At 43.1% G+C, this 19,625-nt stretch overlaps 1 protein-coding gene across 1 annotated transcript in view; it reads right to left on the minus strand.

The window, feature by feature from the left end:
- Positions 1-8,983, minus strand: part of SLCO1A2 (solute carrier organic anion transporter family member 1A2) — a 42,923-nt gene extending 33,940 nt beyond the window's left edge. The window contains exon 1 of the mRNA XM_083402034.1: positions 8,957-8,983. The gene's annotated coding sequence lies outside the window, so the exon portion shown is untranslated. The remainder of the gene's footprint in view (positions 1-8,956) is intronic.
- Positions 8,984-19,625: the final 10,642 nt, after the last annotated feature.

Genomic DNA, 19,625 nt, shown 5'->3' on the forward strand with positions numbered 1-19,625 from the left:
CAGAGTTATCAGGAAAAGACAACAAGATCGGGCAAATCCTTTCTTCCAGGAAGAAGAGGCTCTCTAGACCCTACAGGAGGCATTGCCTTACAGCAGAAAGGGAAAGGAATGTCTAGTACAGATGAACTGATAAGTTCTGGCTTTTCAAAACTACAAGGGGCCATTGATAAACTTACAGCTGAGGTGTCAGGGACGAAGAAGGAGATTGCAGAAATCAAAAATCAGGTGTTAGAAACGAACAGAGGGATTGCAGATGCATCTTCAAAAATAGATCAAAATACGCTGAGCATCCGGCAAAATACAGCTGCAATAGAGAAATTATTGGGCGACTCCGATAAAACGCGAAAGATTGCAGAAGAAGCTCGACAGGTCGCAGCTGCCACGGAGGAGAAATTACCATCGATGACCAGACAGCTGGAGGACTACAAGGTTAAGTTTTCTCTATTGGACTTGAAAGAACGAGAGGCAAATCTCAGGATTAGAGGTCTGCCTGAAATTGAGAAGGAGAGCCTGCGGGACTACCTGTCACAAGAGTTTGTGAAATTTTGGGAATTAGATCCAGAAAAGGAAGAAATAAAATTTTTGAGTGCCTTCCGACTGGGAAGAGCAAGTAAAAAGATTAAAACCAGAGATTGTCTGATCACATTAAGATCCAAGGAGGAGAGGGATAAGATCCTAGGTCTACATTTTCACAAACCTTTGGAAATTTCTCAATCGAGAGCTGAAATTTTTAAAGACATCCCCAAACTTTTGCTCGATCTCAGAGCCAGATATAAAGACTTGGTGACCTTGCTGAGAAGAAATAATATCATCTTCAGGTGGGAATTCCCAGAAGGACTCTCCTTTAGTTTCAAAGGACGAAAGATTAAAATAAAGTCAGTGGAAGACAGAGACAGTTTTTTGGAGGCCTGCGGGGAGGACCTACAGAAAGGGACAGCAGACCTACTAGAGGAAAGAAGGAAGAAGACAGCAGAGGCAATATTGAATCTAAATCTAAATTTGGATGGAAAGACTCCACCAGGAGCAGAAGAAGACAAATTATCAGAAGCAACGGGAGGAACAGAATAACAATAATACAACATGTCTCTGCAGCTTTTGAGTTGGAATTGTAATGGTTTGAACATTTCTCGGAGGAGGAAATCCATTTTTCACATATTAAAAAAAGAACATGTGGATTTGATTTGCTTGCAAGAAACACATGTGATCAGGCTTCACAGAAAAATTTTAATTAACAAAAAGTTGGGACAAGAATTTATCTCATCGGACAAAGTTAAAAAAAGAGGAGTTGTAATTTATGCTAAAGAAGGCCTGGCGCCAAAATTTGTCTTTAAAGATGAGCAAGGAAGATACTTGGCTATTGAAATACAGTATCATGGACAGAAATATTTGATGGTGGGCGTATACGCGCCCAATGAAGGAAAATCAGAATTTTTTAAAAGACTGCATGAGACATTGTTGGATTATATGGAGTACAATGTGATTCTAATGGGAGATATGAACGGAGTAGTCTCAACGAATATGGATAAGGCACAAAGACAGGTAGTTACCAAAGATGGGAGACTACCGAAAACCTTTTTTGAAATGACTGATAACTTGGATTTGATTGACATTTGGAGAACGAAACATCCCCTGGAAAGAGAGGGAACCTTCTTTTCTGAAGCCCAAAAGACTTGGACTAGAATTGACCAAATTTGGACCACTAGAGAACTGGCCCCAAAGATAAATAAGGTGGAAATCTGCCCAAAGACTTGCTCCGACCATAACGCTATTAAGATGGTAATGAACTTACAACCAACTGGATCCTTCAGATGGAGGATGAATGACTCTCTTTTTAGAGATGCGGAATTTGTGAAGAAAGCCCAGAAAACTCTGAAAGATTATTTTGAAATAAATTTGAACACTACGGTGGAGAAAAGAATTATATGGGACGCAAGTAAGGCTGTTATGAGAGGTTTTTTGATCCAACAAAATGCACTCAAGAGAAGATTACAACAGGAAAAAAGAGAAAAGATTTTGGATAAGATCAAGGAAGGTGAAAAGAGATTGAGAACAAACCCAAAATCACAGGAAATATTAAGAGAGATAAAGTTGTATCAAGCACAATACATGCAACTAATAAACCAAGAGATTGAATGGAAAATTAAACAGATGAGACAAAGAACATTTGATTCGGCAAATAAGTGTGGAAAGTTATTGGCATGGCAAATAAAGAAGAGACAAAAAATGAACACTATTACAAGTGTGGAGGTTGAAGGAAGAATGTTGCAATATCCCAACGAGATCAGGAGTGCTTTTCAAAAATATTTTAAAAAGCTCTACTCTCAACAACCACAGAAAGAAACAGAGATAGAAGAATTTTTGAAAGTGAATGGGCTACCAAAAATATCGCAAGAAAACAAACTTAAACTGAGCAGTAGGATAACAGAACAAGAGATAGAGAGTGCCATCCAAAATATGCAACTAGGCAAAGCTCCGGGACCTGATGGGCTGACTGCAAGATATTATAAATCATTGAAAGACTGGCTAACTCAACCCCTAAAGGAAATATGTAATGAAATACTTCAGGGGAAAAAGGCTCCAGAATCGTGGAAAGAAGCTTTTGTGACTCTTATACCAAAGACAGACGTTGAAAAACATCAACTTAGGAATTACCGGCCTATATCATTGTTAAATGTGGATTACAAAATATTTGCGGATATCTTGGCGAGAAGATTGAAGAAGGTACTAACAGAGGAGATTCATAAAGATCAAGCAGGCTTTCTCCCAGGAAGACATCTATCAGAGAACGTAAGAAATATAATTGATATTTTGGAACTTTTACAGGAAAATATAAATACAAAAGCGGCGCTGATATTTGTGGATGCGGAGAAAGCCTTTGACAATATCTCTTGGAGTTTTATGAAGAAGAATCTCCAAGGCATGGGGGTAGGCCAAGAATTTGAAAATGGTATAGGGGCAATCTATTCTGAACAAAAAGCTAAATTAATAGTAAATAATGTTTTGACAGAAGAGTTCAGAATAGAAAAAGGAACACGACAAGGGTGCCCAATTTCCCCACTACTTTTTATATCGGCCCTGGAGGTGTTGCTGAATACGATCAGAAAGGACCAATTGGTCAAAGGGATACAGGTCGGAGCTAAACAATATAAATTAAGAGCTTTTGCAGATGACCTGGTTTTGACGTTGCAGGAGCCAGAATCTAGTGGAAAAAAAGTTTTAGAACTGATTCAAGAATTTGGCCAATTGGCAGGCTTTAAATTAAACAAAACAAAAACTAAGGTTTTGACAAAAAATCTGACAGAAATTGAAAATGAAAGGTTTCAGAAAGAAACAGGTTTAACAGTAGTGAAGAAAGTTAAATATTTGGGAATAAATATGACAGCAAAAAATGGGAACTTATTTAAAGACAACTATGAGAAGTGCTGGACGGAGATAAAAAAGGATCTAGATACGTGGTCTAGCTTGAAACTCTCACTACTGGGGCGCATTGCTGTAATTAAGATGAATGTATTGCCAAGAATGCTGTTTTTGTTTCAGACACTGCAGATTATTGATAAAACTGACTGTTTCAAGAAGTGGCAAAAAGATCTATCTAAATTTGTCTGGCAGGGCAAAAAGCCAAGGATAAAATTTAAAATATTAACAGACGTTAAAGAAAGAGGGGGCTTTGCCCTGCCAGACCTAAAACTCTATTATGAAGCAGCAGCTTTCTGCTGGTTGAAGGAATGGCTACTTCTTGAAAACACAGATATATTGGATTTAGAAGGGTTCAATAATGCATTTGGCTGGCATGCATATCTATGGTATGACAAAGTTAAAGTGCATAGAATGTTCAAAATTCACATTGTCAGAAAAGCACTGTTCAATGTCTGGATTAGATATAAAGATCTTTTGGAAAACAAAACTCCAAGGTGGTTGTCTTCAATGGAAGCTAAGGCAGTAAAGAGACTCAATATGGAGGCAAATTGGCCGAAGTATTGGGAGATTTTAGAACAGGATGGTGACAAACTGAAACTGCAGAGTTTTGATAAACTAAAAAGTAAAGTCCGAGATTGGCTTCATTATTATCAAATAATGGAGGTATTTAAAATGGACAGAAAAATTGGCTTCCAGGTGGAAAAATCAAAATTGGAAACAGAACTATTAGAACCTAAAACAAAAATATTGTCTAGAATGTATAATTTGCTGCTGAAATGGAACACACAGGATGAGGAAGTGAAATCGGCTATGATTAAATGGGCTCAAGACGTTGGCCATAACATAATGTTTGCTGACTGGGAAAGGTTGTGGACCACTGGAATAAAGTTTACGGCATGTAATGCCTTAAGAGAGAACATAATGAAAATGATATATAGGTGGTACATGACACCAGTCAAGCTTGCAAAAATGTATCATATGCCTGATAACAAATGCTGGAAATGTAAAGAAGCAGAAGGTACCTTTTTTCACCTTTGGTGGACGTGCCCAAGGATTAAGGTTTTCTGGGAAATGATTTATAATGAATTGAAAAAAATATTTAAATACACATTTAGAAAGACCCCAGAAGCCTTTCTCCTGGGTATGGTAAACCAACAGGTTCAAGTGAAGGATAGAACTTTTTTTATGTACGCTACAACAGCAGCAAGAATACTCATCGCGCAATATTGGAAGACGCAAGATCTACCCACGCTGGAAGAATGGCAAATGAAGCTCATCGACTATATGGAACTTGCAGAAATGACCGGCAGAATCAGAGACCAGGGAGAAGAGATGGTGAAGGAAGACTGGAGGAAATTTAAAGACTATTTACAGAAGCATTATAAAATTACGAACGTTTGAGGTTATCAGATTGAATGTAAAAGAATGTTATTATAAAAATGACAATGTTAAAGAAAGTATATTTAATAAGACATAGGGAAATGTAAGGATAAATAAGACAATAATATTAATCTGAACCAAAGATACGCCAGAGGGAAAGAGTTTACTACCAGAATATAAGACCTAGAATACAGAGTGGGAAGGCATGGGGAAGTCGCAGACCTAAGTTAATGCTGAAGAATATAATGATACAATATTTGTTTTTTAACTCTTTTATTCTTACCGTTTTTATTTTTCTTTATGTTTTTGTATAATGTATGTATTGTTTTTCTTTTGCTTTTTTCCTTTTGATGTGTTTGTCGATTTGTTCTTTTTTTTGTTTATTGAATGCGGAAAATAAAATATTATATAAAAAAAAAAAATAAACCACTGAGCCTCTTGGGCTTGCTGATCAGAAGGTTGGCGGTTTGAATCCCCGCGAAAGAATGAGCTCCTATTGCTCTGTCCCAGCTCCTGCCAACCTAGCAGTGCAAAAACACACCAGTGCAAGTAGATAAATAGGTACCACTGTGGCGGGAAGGCAAACGGCGTTTCCGTGCACTCTGATTTCTGTCACGGTGTTCTGTTGTGTCAGAAGCAGTTTAGTCATGCTGGCCACATGACCCAGAAAGCTGTCTGTTGAAAAACGCCGGCTCCCTCAGCCTGAAAGCGAGATGAGCGCCACAACCCCATAGTCGCCTTTGATTGGACTTAACCATGTTAGGGTCCTTTACCTTTTTACCTTATGTCTGGTCTTTACTGAGCGCTCATTCTGATTTGATTACAGAGCAGTTGCAGCGCCATCACCCTGCATCCTGAACTCAACCTGATTTGCTTGCAAGTTTTCTTTTTTACAAACCTTCTTGTTAATCATTCATCAGTCCCACGCTTTGCAGTGCATTTCCCCATCCCTTTTTCAAATGGCAAAAAGTTAGTTTCTTTCCCTTTTTTTCAAAGCAAGTTTACTGAACTTTGCAGCAGAGCTTTAATCCACTGGGCAAACCTAAAGTTCCAGGATGACCCAGAATCTTTCCAGCAAAATACTGCGAGTCTGGGGGCACCTGAATTCTCCACTGGACCCCTTTGTGCAGAACTCATAATGTGGTCTCCCAGGTTAAGGAACCTATTTGCAGGTTTTCCTCAGTCTACAGCAAGGGGGGGAGGTGTCAACCTTTGGCTGCTAAAGGAGCTGCATTAGCTCTTGGGAAAATTTCTGTTTGTGTGTGATTGTTTAAACTATATAACTATGGAAAGCTGTGTTTTGAGCCCCTTATAACAATATTTTAAATTATATTATCTCCCCCCCCCTCCAATATACACCTTTTTGTGTTTGATACCCAGGGCAACTTTGCTAAGAAGGGGAAAATATGAATATAATGAACAGAAAGGAAAGAAAGAAATTGGTGCTAGCTAGTGGTAATATTTATTTATTTTATCAGAGTCTTTCTACCCCTGCTCCTTCCTGCAGCTCAAAGTGCATGGCAGCTTAACAGCACCACGCATAATATAAACAGTAATGCAAAACATAAAAGAGAACCATCCCTCCATGACCAAACAGGAACACTAAGGCTGAGTCTAGACATATATATTTTTTAAATGCTGTGAAAATGCTTATATATATATATATATATATATATATATGGACACGGGTGGCGCTGTGGGTAAAAGCCTCAGTGCCTAGGGCTCGCCGATCGAAAGGTCGGCGGTTCGAATCCCCGCAGCGGGGTGTGCTCCCGTTGTTCGGTCCCAGCGCCTGCCAACCTAGCAGTTCGAAAGCACTCCCGGGTGCAAGTAGATAAATAGGGACCACTTACTAGCGGGAAGGTAAACGGTGTTTCCGTGTGCGGCTCTGGCTCGCCAGAGCAGCGATGTCACGCTGGCCACGTGACCCGGAAGTGTCTCCGGACAGCGCTGGCCCTCGGCCTCTTAAGTGAGATGGGCGCACAACCCTAGAGTCTGTCAAGACTGGCCCGTACGGGCAGGGGTACCTTTACCTTTACCTAGTGGTAATATTTATTTATTTTATCAGAGTCTTTCTACCCCTGCTCCTTCCTGCAGCTCAAAGTGCATGGCAGCTTAACAGCACCACGTATAATATAAACGGTAATGCAAAACATAAAAGAGAACCTTCCCTCCATGACCAAACAGGAACACTAAGGCTGAGTCTAGACATATATATTTTTTTAAATGCTTCTTAATTTTTTTTTTTTAATTATATATTGAATTTGCCATTAGCTCACTGTCACCATCTAGCATCACATTTGTATAATGCACTTAAAGCACGCTTAAAATGTTATATTTGCAGCTGTATAGTTGAGCCCTAAGTCTCAACTCCAACCCACATCAACGCCCTCAGGTTCCAAAAACCCTGGACAAAGACGTACATTTTCACCCGCCATCTAAATACAGCTATTGCTATCACATCGAAAGAAGATGCAGGGCAACAGGAATGTGGGGAAACAGGTTATATTTATTAAAGGTTTTTTTTTTAAAGGTAAAGGATCCTGGATGGTTAAGTCCCATCAAAGGTGAGTATGGGGTTGTGGCGCTCATCTTTCTTCAGGCCAAGGGAGCCTGCTTTCTGGGTCATGTGGCCAGCATGACTAAACCGCTTCAGAACACCGTGATGGAAACCAGAGCGCACAGAAATGCCATTTACCCTCCTGCTGCAGTGGTACCTATTTATCTACTTGCACTGGCATGGTTTCAAATTGCTAGGATGGCAGGAGCTGCGACAGAGCAACGGGAGCTCACACCGTCACGGGGATTCGAACTGCTGAACAGCTGAAGGATCTGCCAGTCAACATAACCAGAACAAGGAGTCCAATCAAACAAGTCTGGGCATGTGAGCGAAGCAAATGGGAAGATCCAATCACTCCTCTTCTTCTAGGGGTGTGGGGTGTGGCAAATATGTTCGCCTCACCCCACCCCTCCACAGAGAGAAGAAAGGGAAGGGAAATGTAGTAGACTGTCATAATCTCATTATCACTGTTTTATGTGCAAAGCTATACAGTGGTACATCAGGTTAAGTACTTAATTCGTTCCGGAGGTCCGTACTTAACCTGAAACTGTTCTTAACCTGAGGTACCACTTTAGCTAATGGGGACTCCTGCTGCCGCCGCGCCACCGGAGCACGATTTCTGTTCTCATCCTGAAGCAAAGTTCTTAACCCAAGGTACTATTTCTGGGTTAGCGGAGTCTGTAACCTGAAGCGTATGTAACCTGGAGCGTATGTAACCCGAGGTACCACTGTCTAAGCTGCCTAATCAAGACCTCTCATAAGCAACGTACACAATAAAACTGTAGATAAAACACAGCTGTGATCTGCAAAACTATTTTGTGTGTGTGAAATAACCACTACTAAAACACAGATAAAATCTGTAAAATTTCCAAAACAAATATGGGTAAACCACACGTAAATTGATCACTGCTTTTAGTTAATCAGGTACACCTTCATATGTTGCCATTTAACAGGAAATCCATTTGATTACCTCTTACTCTTTCTGCTCTCAAACCAGGGCTAGGTCTATAGGGGGCTTGTCACGATTCCCCCCCCCCCCTCCATATTCTGCCAACCTGCCCCATTTTGGTGCATTTCAAGCCCTTCTGGCTCCTCTTCCCCCCCCTCCACCCTATTCAAGTCCACTTTGAGCAGATGGATGGAACCAACCTGAAAAAGTTGACAACAGGGAACGAGACAAGCAACAAGGAAGTCAGCTTGGCATGCCCTAGGCCTGGCAATGCTACCTGGTGTAGCTTGAACCTGCCTAGAGCAAGAGAATCAATCTGCAGAAACATCACTTATTTTAGAACTCACAGGAGTCTGTGCATTTTGCACTGCAGACGGAACCCTTCAAAAACAGGGTTGCCAAGTTTGTAACCAGACTGTGTAACAGAACCTGCAACAGCACCTTGGCATGAAGAAATCTAGCAGCGACCGTGTTCATCTCCACACCATGGCAAGCTGCACCGCTTTCTGATTTCTGCATGCCAAGTGACACAGTCAAAGGCAGAAGAGCTGAGATGGCCCTTTTTCCTGCTCTGTCAGCAACCACACTTGAATATTAAAACAAACCCACACTCAAGATCTTTAGTAAAACAGATGCTGTCATTCACTTACCGCTGTGACTGTTTAGGAACATGTGGAATGATGTTTCCTGATTTTGCCTTTGATCTTTTATTTCCCAGCGTGTTGAAAATTAACTAGCATGTGGCGGCCATTATATGATAGGCTTCTGTCAAATATTTGCAGCCTCACATTTTAACTTGCTTCACTCTAGCTGAGTAAATAATGCCAATCTGGCTTAGTGGTCTAAATCAGTGAGCCTCTTGGGCTTGCCGATCAGAAGGCCGACAGTTCGAATCCGCACAATGGGGTGAGCTCCCATTGCTCCATCCCAGCTCCTGCCAACCTAGCAGTTCGAAAGCACACCAGTCCAAGTAGATAAATAGATACCACATTCGAATTCTGTTAGCCCAAAGATGGAAAGAAGCAGCAGTCCCGACTAAAGAAGAGTGGCAAACCAAGTTAATGGATTATGCTGAAATGGCGAAACTAACTGGAATGTTCAGAAATCAAGATGACAAGAAATTTTTAAAAGAATGGGAAATATTTATTATGTTTTTGCAAATGTATTGCAGACAGATAAATACATTGGCAGGATTTTAAGAACACTTGTAATTTTAGAAATAGTACAGTAAATATGAGGTTAGAAAAAGATTGGAGTAGAAATGATATGCAGTTGATAAGAAATTTAGGGAACCAGGAATGGGGGGGGGGAGGGAAGTCAGGGGATTCGGAGAATCCCACTTTATGGAATTGATATGGTTTTATGTATAATTATCTTTGTTTATGGATGTTATTGCATTTGTTACTGTTTGTTTCTTATTATATTTTGTTACTCTTCTTGAAAAATTAATAAAAATACTATTTTTTAAAAAGATAATTAGGTACCACTGCGGCCGGAAGGTAAACAGCGTTTCTGTGCACTGTGGCTTCTGTCATGCTGTCCCGTTGTGCCAGAAGCAGTTTAGTCATGCTGGCCACATGACCTGGAAAGCTGTTTGTGGATAAACGCCGGCTCCCTCGGCCTGAAAGCGAGATGAGCGCTACAACCCCATAGTCACCTTTGACTGGACTGAACCGTCCAGAGGTCCTTTACCTTTACCTTATTGTATGGAGTACGGCTGTGCAGTCTGGGACTTTGGATCAGCCCTCACTAGGGCTAATCTGCAGCTAATATGACCTGCAACTGGGCCCTGAATCAATTCAGTGGGGGGGGGCAGTTCTTCCTCCACTGTCTCCCAATCACACATTTTATTTGGGTTTTTAAAACACAGAGGAGGGGGTGGGGAAAGAAGGGGACACAGGGTCTCCCCCCCCCCCACTACTTCACCAGTGCAACCCCTGCAGGGAACATGCTGGTGAAGCATGGTCCTCCACTCTGCCAAAGCACAGTGCAAGGCTGTTTAAAAGCCTTTTTGCAAACAGCCCAGCCCAGCTTACAGCCTGTCTCTCCTTCTTCCCCTTCTGGCAGTCCGGAGCTGGGGTGATCTGAGGCTGTCCTCCCAACTTGGTTAAATGCTTGGTTAAACCCTGGTTCCACCTAAATAGGCCCAATTCAGTCCAGAAATTAAAGGAAACCAGTGCCACTGGCTATAATTGACTCATACATTTCGAGTGCACATAAACAGATATCTGGGTCATAGCAATCTTCTTCTCACACATCATGGGTTTCCTGCGTTGGCAGTGGGGTGGAATAGATGACATTTGAGGTCCCGTCAAACTCTATGATCCTACATAAATGGGAAATAAGGACTTCCCCTTATTGATATGATGTTGGATGAGCATTTTAAGCATTTTAAGTATTATTCGTTTTTTAAAAAAATATGGTTTTAAATTGCATTTATGCATTGGATTCTATTTTGTCATTTGAAGACTTTTTATTGTATCAGGTAGTTCATAAATGTAAATCACCAGTATAGCTTCCGTTGGAATCAATGGCCTTATCCTCCCAGGGGGAATAGCAGGTTCAAGGGACATTAGCATAACTGCTGAGCTTCAGTTTCAATGTGCAAAGGTTGGGGGTGGAGTTGTGGGGGCAGGGCAAGCCAGCCAACTCCCCTTCCACCTGTTAAAAGGCACAGGACCAAACTTGGCTATCTGAACTTTCACAAACACACAAATTTAACTGACTTCCTGAATAGCATGAGTTGGGTGGCAGCTGATAGAAAATCCTGGAACCATGTCTTGATTCGTAGCGATGGGCATGTGTGCCGCTGGCAGATCGAGCGGCTGTTTAAGCGCAGCTCTGGTGACTGGTTGGAAAACTGGCAGCCATAACCACAGGCTGACACAAGGCATCAATGAGTGGTGTCAAAGGTGAAGTTTGTCAAGCATGTTGCATGCCAGGAAAAAAAACACAGAACCTAAACAAAACAGGGAGGGTTTTAACAGAGGTGCTCCTACAGAGGGCATTTCCCTGAGTGCAAACAGCTGCATGCCTGATCACCCAGCCTGACCTGCCCCCTGTATACATAATGTCCTTAGCAGTTAGGAATTTGCAGTGGTTGTAATTTTCATCAATGGCCAAGGCTGGTGCAGAACACAGATATGGAATTTGATACTTCAGTTGTTGCCAGTCTTTGAACATGTATGTTTGCAATTGCTTTCATACATCTTATTTATTTTTTGATTTTCTACACTGCCCTTCACCCGAGGCTTACGGTCTGCAGATATGGCATTTTATGCCTGCAGAAGCGGGATTTTATTAGCAAAGGGTCCACTGCCCCAAATAAGAAGATTTGTCGATTTGGGTTTCTCTCAGTTTCTCTCTCTTTTTTTCTTCTGGTCTATTGTTCAGTCCTCTATGTCAGTGTTCCCCAACCTTGGGCCGCCAGCTGTTTTTGGACTACAACTCCCATCATCCCTCACTAGCAAGACCAGTGGTCAAGGATGATGGGAATTGTAGTCCAAAAACAGCTGGAGGCCCAAGGTTGGGGAACACTGCTCTATGTTTCCACTTCAGTTTCTGCATTTTTTTTAACGCTTTCACAAAAATTCACCAGCATTTTTAGTGAAAATATCCCCTAATACACAAGTGTTTGTATGTGATTCTGGCTAACGGAGACCTTTTTGCAAAGCGGTTTCCCCTGATACAATGAATTTTACATTGTGGTTTTCGCCAGTAACATGAATTCATAAGTACCCTGTGCCATTTTGCACACATTACTAGGCTGCGTTGCAAAAGGTGGAGAAGCGCAAAATTTGAAGGAGGCTGTGTTTCAGTTTGTGTATTGTTTCACACTGTGCAAATAAGGTAGGTTTGCCTTTAAACATGAATTGAAACAATTTCCTCCCTCCTGTCCCAAACCTCGCACAGCCATTGTGCTTTACCTGGGCTGCTGTTAAAGGCACTCTGCTTCTGTGAACCAGAGGTCGAATGTGGAATCCTAAGGATGGGTGAATCTATCAATTTTTGTTTCTCCAAGTTCCTCGTTTTCCTATCTTCACAATCATCAATTTAGTTTTCTATATTGGCTTGTGCATTTTTCTTAAGTCTTCATGAAATTTTGCCAGCATTTTATTGCACAGTATTCCTGATATACATATTTTTGCATGCAGATTTGCATACTTTATGTTTCCCCCCAATACACAGCATTTCCCCATAATACAATGCATTTTCCCGTGTTATTTTCATAAATATATACATTTATGCACACTTTCTCCTAACACATGCATTCTTGTACACACCGTTTGGTTGGAGAACTACAATGCAAAATTCAGAGAAGTGTGAAGGCTTCTTATATTTCGCTTTGCATATCCCCCCCCCCGAAAACTTGCATTAAAATGCAAATGAAACTGAATATCTCTTCCTACATACTGACAGCTCTCCTAATTAGATTGTCTAAACAGGACTTAAGAACATAGTCCATAACCACCTATAATGCAACAATATGCAGCTGTCCCATTTGGGGACCGAACCTGTGCATTTGGTATTATAAGCACCATGATCTAATCAACTATCCTTGCTTCCATGAGAATAGCCTTCTGGGTCAGGCCAGTGGCCCATATAGTCCAGCATTCTGTTCCCAAAATCTGGTACGGTGGTACCTTGGAAGTTGAACGGAATCCGTTCCGTAAGTCCGTTCGCCTTCCAAAACATTCAGAAACCAAGGTGCAGCTTCCGATTGGCTGCAGGAAGCTCCTGCAGCCAATTGGAAGCTGCAAAAGCCATGTTGGATGTTCAGGTTCCAAAGAATGTTCACAAACCGGAACACTCACTTCCGGGTTTGCGGCGTTTGGGAGGCCAGACGCTCAACTCGCAAGACATTTGGGATCCAAGGTATGGCTGTATTTGGAAGCCTTTGCCTCTGACCATGGAGGCAGAGAATAGACATCATGTCTAGTAGCCATTGGTAGCCTTTTCCTCCATGAATATGTCTAATTCTCTTTTAAAGCCATCCAAGTTGATGGTCATCAATGCCTCCTGGGGGAGCAAGTTCCATAACTTGACTATGTGCTGTGCGAAATACCATTTTCGCTCCATAAGACACACTTTTTTCCTCCTAAAAAGTAAGGGGAAATGTCTGTGCGTCTTATGGAGCGAATGTGTGGTCGATCGCTGGCTCCCTTTCCGGCCCCACCCCCTTGCCCAGGTCTCCATTGTTGAATGTTCTGCAGATGGAGGTCTTTTATTTCCCCAGAGACATGTGACTGGCTGATTAGGTTATCTATCTGGAAACTGTAGAAACGGCTCCCTTTCCTTTCCTAAAGAAGCTGCAGAGCTGTGAGTTGAACCCCATAAAAACAGGACTTTTTCCCTTTGCAAAAGAAGCTGCACAACTGTGAGCTGATCCCCCCCAAAAAACGGGGCTTTGCCCCTTTCCTCCTCTAAAAACTACGTGCGTCTTATGGCCAGGTGCGTCTTATGGAGCGAAAAATACAGCTTCTTTTATCTGTCTTAAATCTGCCAACAGAATATATAAGCGATCACCCTTATTTCCAGCTTCAAAGCCCTGAATGATATTATTCCATCCGTTCTTCCCAAAACAAAGGTCATCGCAAGCATCTTATTTCTGAAACTCCGTGCATTCATTTGTTCCTGCTTCTGTTTGGTTGGTTTTTTAAAAAATGTAAGCAGGTGGATCTCTCCTGGTCTAGAGGCAAATTCGTTAAGACATCTTATTACAAAAACATCCATTTCAGAATGTTAGGAAACATCAAATGTTCTGGTTGTCTAAAGCAGCTCTGTCGTTCAGTTTGATTCTTTTTTTCCATAGTGTAAAAATAATAATAATAATAAAAGAACCCGTTTTAGGCAAACAAGGCCTTTAATGGAAGGTCCTTGAGGGATCTTTGCATGCCTCTGTTATGGGGTCTGCTTGATCCCCTGTTACAAGGTGCAGTGCGTGTCGTTAAAATGTTTCATGAACAAATGTGTGGCAGCTTGACTGACAGTTCAAAGGCATCACTGCATCTCCCGAGTCCTCTTCCTCTCCCGAAAATGCCATTAACTATGTGATTCATCAATCAATGCTTTATATAACCCGAAAACATTTCCATTTGGTTACCCACCAGGTTCCATTTCTTGAAGTGGGGCACCAATGTTCTCCGTGGGCAGAAACTGTCAATTGTATCTAGTTAGATTCTAAGCAATGCAAGGGGGATTTTATTTTTATTTTTAAAAAGGGGTGTTGTCCTGAATGAAAGTAGTTGGCCAGAAATACCTTTAGATGTTGTGTTTGTTGTTTCAACTATTTTTAGAAGGCTATAGGGAAGAAGACATGACTGGCTAAAATCGGGGGCATCAGAAGCGGCAGAGACCCACTAGGGCTGCTACAAAAACTTGAGCAATAATGCCCCACTGGGCAGCCAATAGAAGAAGACATAGGCCTCCTCTACTTTCTACTCCATCCCTCCAGGAGCAAAGAACTCACCATGGCAGCTGTGGATGGGGTAGCAGGCAGCGGAGAGGTCCTTTGAAGGCGAGAGAGTCCCATCAGGCTTCTCCTTTCTTACTCAAAGTGTTTGCAAAAGGGAAACAGGGCTGCCTTGGGGATAGTCGGGATGGTGAACCAACAAGCTGAGGTTCGGTTGGGACATTTCAAGTTGATTGGCAGCACTTGCAATGTGTTGCTCAACTCATGGCTCTCTGCAAGCTTCGGCAATTAGTTGATCACCATGGTTGGGCCACTGAGCAACCCCCTCTCCCCCCCCCCCCATAATTTTGTGGGGCCAAAAGGTGGCCAGGAAATAGCAAGCACGCAAACATCGTGTCCATGGCCACTATCCTGGCAGCATCTTCCGTTTCCAGGTTTAGCCACATATCTGCTGGCAGCAGGGTCTCTTTGCCCTTCCCTTCCTTCTGCCAAACATTCTATTCTTATTTGCTTGACATATTTTACACTTTCTCCATATTTGGTAGGTTGTTCTTCTTACCTCAAACGGGCCCAGCTGCAATTAGGAATGGGGTCAATCTGTCAATTTCAGTTTCCCTCCATTTTTATTTCCCCACTCTTAAGTTTAGATCTCTACATTTAAACACGAGCTTGCAATGCCAAAAAACCCAAAAACAAACGCCACAGGAAACGCCGCAGATCACTCCTAATTTATACACCTTTTAATGGCAATTTTGTGGCATTTTGACCTAACACTCACGTTTTTGCAAGCAATTTCCCCTAATATAATGCATGTGAGAGCTGGACCATAAAGAAGTGAGAGCTGGACCATAAAGAAGGCTGATGGCCGAAGAATTGATGCTTTTGAATTATGGTGCTGGAGGAGATGCTTGAGAGTCCCATGGACTGCAAGAAGATCAAACTATCCATTCTTCAGGAAATCAGCCCCGAGTGCTCACTGGAAGGACAGATCCTGAAGCTGAGACTCCAATATTTTGGCCACCTCATGAGAAGAGAAGACTCCCTGGAAAAGACCCTGATGTTGGGAAAGATGGAGGGCACAAGGAGAAGGGGACGACAGAGGCCGAGATGGTTGGACAGTGTTCTCGAAGCTACCAGCATGAGTTTGACCGAACTGCAGGAGGCAGTGGAAGACAGGAGTGCCTGGCGTGCTCTGGTCCATGGGGTCACGAAGAGTCGGACACGGCTAAATGACTAAACAACAACAACAATGTTGTTTTCACTAATGTCTCAATTTTTATGCACATGTTACCCTAGTATATGCTTCTTCTTTTTTTGTAGAAATTATTTGGCTGGAGATCTGCATTGCCAAATTCAGATGACTATGAATTCCAAAGGGCTGACAGTGTTTCGGTCCTCGTGTTGTTTTGGAATGATGCAAGTTCGCCTTTAAGTGCAAACTGAATTGACCCCACCTCTCGCATCCCTCGTTGTAACTAGGCTTCCAATCTGATTTGAATTATTAGCCTAACCAGCCACTTTTCATCCTGTAACAATGGCTACAATTAATCAGTATTTTCATCTCCGCCGTAGAACTGGTTATTCTTGTATTCTAAGTTCCAGTCTGGTTTTGGTTTTTTTAGTGTTATATAGTATTGCACTCCCCTGTATACCAGTGTATGTTGTCTGGTGTATATTGAACCGAAACTACTCTCTTTAAATAGGTAAAGGCAAAGGTACCCCTGACTGTTAGGTCCAGTCGCAGACAACTCTGGGTTTCCATGCTAAAAATCTAAAGATTTCATAATGTGTGATCAATTGCACATATGGACATGCATGCCAATAGGAACAAGTCCTTTTTAACTGGCGCTGGTTATTTGCTAATGTCTAAGTTGAGAAGAGGGGACGCGGGTGGCGCTGTGGGTAAAAGCCTCAGCGCCTAGGGCTTGCCAATCAAAAGGCTGGCGGTTCGAATCCCCGCGGCGGGGTGCGCTCCCGTTGTTCAGTCCCAGCGCCTGCCAACCTAGCAGTTCAAAAGCACTCCCGGGTGCAAGTAGATAAATAGGGACCGCTTACTAGCGGGAAGGTAAACAGCGTTTCCGTGTGCTGCTCTGGCTTGCCAGAGCAGCGATGTCACGCTGGCCACATAACCTGGAAGTGTCTCCAGACAGCGCTGGCCCCTGGCCTCTTGAGTGAGATGGGCGCACAACCCTAGAGTCTGTCAAGACTAGCCCGTACGGGCAGGGGTACCTTTACCTTTACCTTTAAGTTGAGAAGATGGGAAGCAGGCAGGTAGACAATACTAGAACATCCTAGAGACTTAGGATTGCTTTTTTGGAACTGTTTCTTTGCAAATGTATAGGTTAAGCAAGTAGGAATCAAGCATTCTGGCAGATAGGTCCACTAGAGCAAGTGTGGTGTAGTGGTTAAGAGTGGTAGATTCGTAATCTGGGGAATCGGGTTCGCGTCTCCGCTCCTCCACATGCAGCTGCTGGGTGACCTTGGGCTAGTCACATTTCTCTGAAGTCTCTCAGCCCCACTCACCTCACAGAGTGCTTGTTGTGGGGGAGGAAGGGAAAGGAGAATGTTAGCCACTTTGAGACTCCTTCGGGTGGTGATAAAGCAGGATATCAAATCAAAACTAGGTAAAGGTAAAAGGACCCCTGACCATTAGGTCCAGTCGTGACCGACTCTGGGGTTGTGGCGCTCAACTCGCTTTATTGGCCGAGGGAGCCGGCGTACAGCTCATATGGCCAGCATGACTAAGCCGCTTCTGGCGAACCAGAGCAGCACACGGAAACGCCGTTTACCTTCCCGCCGGAGTGGTACCGAGCTATCTACTTGCAGTTTGACATGCTTTCGAACTGCAAGGTTGGCAGGAGCAGGGACCAAGCAACAGGAGCTCACCCCGTCACAGGAATTCAAGCCACTGACCTTCTGATCGGCAAGTCCTAGGCTCTGTGGTTTAACCCACAGCGCCACTGCCAGTCAAAAACACAGTAGCCACTTCCCGCCCCCCAGCAAGCTCCAAACTCTGCCTTCCTACATTCAAACTGCAAAAACTTCCTCTCAGCCCATAAATGGAACTTCCTACAGCCAGTCATTCTTGGCACCGTAAGCCCACCTACACAATGAACGGCTGCACGTTTGTTTATTCGCGTGCTCAACTTTGCACCTTGCAGAAAACTATTACGAACATCTCGATTCTTGGTTAGGCTCAGCTCCCCAAATACTGGGGGGGGGGGATGTCGCTATTCATAGCAGAACTGTCAAGCAAACGTCATCCGATGAGTACCTAATGAAAAAAGCAGGTTATCGTCCCCCTCTCTCGTTTTCCCCCTGCCATTTTCAGAGGTTCATGCTTGTGTTGAAGGAGGGAAGCTTGGAAAAGAATCCAGATGGTTGAAAGTGGGGGGGGGGCAGACACAAATAGCCTCTGCTCCAGATTTCTTCCCAATAAGTTTTGCTCTGAACATTTTTTAGAGGGAGAAGGGGTTCGCCTCTGAGCACAGCCATCACCCTATTCCTGATCATGCAGGAATAATGCGAAGAGTATTTGGTAAGCAGCTAGATACAGCTGCAGCTCCTACTTTAAAAGATAAATGAATGAGCAGCCTAATTCAAATTCAGGTCCATGTAACTGGGGTAGGGAGGTTAACCCTTTCCTCACACATTTTTCTGTGTTTTCCCCAGTACGAGCACCGCCACATCCAAATGCTATGGGGTCGCTAACCTGGGTAGCCCTCCAGATATTGCTGGGCTTCAACTCTCACCAGCCCCAGATGATGTAGTCTATGGTCAGGGATGATGGGAGTGGTAGCCCAACATCATTTGGAGGGCCGGAGCTGAGTGACCTTTACTGAAGCTATTTGTCCTGTAGGGCAGCAGTCAGTTTTTAAAGGGATGGTTCTCATCTGAATAGAGGGGAAAGGTTAATAGCCCCTGTCACCAACATCCAAATCCAAAACAGTCACCTATGTTCATACACAACCCTGCAGAGTCAACCCCATCCAACTGACTGCTGACCATAGCTGTCAACTTTCCCCCTTTCTTGCGAGGAATCCTATTTGGAATAAGGGAATTGCAGGTGCACTAACACTAACAGTGCACTCAGACTTTTCCCTCTCTGTGAACCATCTGACTTCATGGTTGCAAGATGCATAGAGAACAATTCAGTCTTACTGTAGAGTTCTGATTATTCATTTCAATACAGTGGTACCTCAGGTTACAGACGCTTCAGGTGACAGACTCTGCTAACCCAGAAATAGTACCTCGGGTTAAGAACTTTGCTTCAGGATGAGAACAGAAATCGCGCGGCGGCAGCGGGAGGCCACATTAGCTAAAGTGGTACCTCAGGTTAAGGACAGTTTCAGGTTAACAACAGACCTCCGGAACGAATTAAGTTCTTAACCCGAGATACCACTGTACTGTCTGTCACACAGACATGCACACATACACAATCTGCACCAAATTATTTCTGTGTGGAGTTTTCCTGTTCAGGTTCCAGCCAGGCAGTCAGGCTTTCAACCAGGGCATGCCGTTTTCTGTTTCCCACGCACAACAGACATTCAGCATTCCATGGCCAGGGAGCATGCTCAGTCCTAAATGGGTATTTTTTTTGTTCTCCCCGAAGTGGAAGGATCCTTTAAGGCAGGAACCCCCAACCTCCCCATATTTCTGAATTGCCCTGTGTTGGCTGCAAAGTTGTGGGCACTCAGCTTCTGCAGTCAATTTTAGTGGGAAAAGATGGATAAATGGATTAATGGATGAATGAAAGACACACACACACACACAATGATAGTTCTTCCTTTCTTAAGAACCTCAAGCACCACTTCTCCCCATATGAGCCAACCTGGACCCTGTAATCATCACCTGAGGCCCTTCTTTGTGTGCCTTTCCCCAAGAGAGGGCAGAGGGTGGCAGCACGA

Source organism: Podarcis tiliguerta (genome assembly GCF_965153285.1).
Source record: "Podarcis tiliguerta genome assembly, chromosome: 10".
In the NCBI taxonomy this organism is placed as follows: domain Eukaryota; kingdom Metazoa; phylum Chordata; class Lepidosauria; order Squamata; family Lacertidae; genus Podarcis; species Podarcis tiliguerta.